At 44.9% G+C, this 1,334-nt stretch overlaps 1 long non-coding RNA gene across 1 annotated transcript in view; it reads right to left on the bottom strand.

Annotated features, from left to right (window-relative positions):
* Positions 1–370: 370 nt before the first annotated feature.
* Positions 371–1,334, bottom strand: part of LOC116225272 — a 2,873-nt gene continuing 1,909 nt past the window's right edge. The window contains exon 3 of the long non-coding RNA XR_004166021.2: positions 371–594. This is a non-coding gene — a long non-coding RNA (uncharacterized LOC116225272). The remainder of the gene's footprint in view (positions 595–1,334) is intronic.

Below are 1,334 nucleotides of genomic sequence, written 5' to 3'. Positions count from 1 at the left end.
GACAATCACAAGAGGCTTAAGCTGGTGTGGAGAATGCATTAGGTATTGTGGCATTCAAGGCATGATTTCTGTACTTTCTGTATTCCTCTCACCAGATCTATCCGTACAAAACAACTGAAGGGGAATGGTTACATAGCTGAAATGTTCTTAATTCCTATTGTTAAATACATATTAGTGTGTATGTAGCAATTCTTAACATGAATTGATATTCCATTCTTTCCAAAGCAAGGTTCAATTCAATTTTATATAAAAAAAAGTCTAAAGTCAAAGTGTTTATTGTCGCATGCACCAAATTGCTTCAGCGCAGCGAGATTCTTAAGACTTGGCAGGTAACATCTACGCAGTAGACGGCATACATGTATTTATAATACAATACAATAGAATTGTGTGTGTTCGATTACAAATATAAGTCATTCATGTAGTTAAAAACAACATCTAGAAGCCTGTGTTCTCTCCACAGCTTTTCCGGTTGTTGACTCTCCGTGGTTATCTGGGGCCTCTGCTTCTCAGAACCACTCTGTCATGGGTAGTGTGGTTACATAGGCAGGTTCTTTTCCCGTTAAGACCTCAAGCATCTGCTTTGGTGGTTTCACACTTTAACATGGAGTGTCCAAGAAAGAAGAAGAAACAACAGAAGTGTAAGATGTGCTTTGCTTTTGAAGACACGGAATGGTATGACACACACACTGTGTGTCTATGTGTGCGTGTGTTTTGGATTCGGTATGAGTCAGTTGTGCAGCTCCCTCTCTGTCTCTCTCTCTCCCTCTCTCTCTCTCTCCCCCTCTCTCTCTCTTTCTCTTTCTCTCTCTCTCTCCCTCTCTCTCTATCTCCCCCTCTCTCTCCCTCTCTCTCTCTCTCTCTCTCTCTCTCTATCTCTCTCTCCCCCTCTCTCTCTCTCTTTCTCTTTCTCTCTCTCTCTCCCTCTCTCTCTCTCTCCCCCTCTCTCTCCCTCTCTCTCTCTCTCTCTCTCTCTCTCTCCCCTCTCTCCCTCTCTGTCTCTCTCTCTCCCCCTCCCTCTTTCTCTTTCTCTCTCTCTCTCTCTCTCTGGCCTCTGCTCCAATTTAGCTGCCAGCCGTTCCATGCATAGTTTGGTCTTGACAACGTCTTTTTAAAAACCCATCTAGAGCTGACTCAGTGCCCTGTAAAATCCTGACATTTTAGCCTGGACCTGCTCCCTACACAAAAACACTCTGACTGAAATGTGTGTGTGTGTGTGTGTGTGTGTGTGTGTGTGTGTGTGTGTGTGTGTGTGTGTGTGTCTGCAGGAACACCTCACCACCCTACAGTGAGCAGGGGCAACAAGGATCACTGCTAAACCAGGCCACCCTCTGCCC

The sequence above is a fragment of the Clupea harengus genome, chromosome 20, assembly GCF_900700415.2.
Source record: "Clupea harengus chromosome 20, Ch_v2.0.2, whole genome shotgun sequence".
Lineage (NCBI taxonomy): Eukaryota > Metazoa > Chordata > Actinopteri > Clupeiformes > Clupeidae > Clupea > Clupea harengus.
This window is presented reverse-complemented; position numbering and strand designations above follow the sequence as displayed.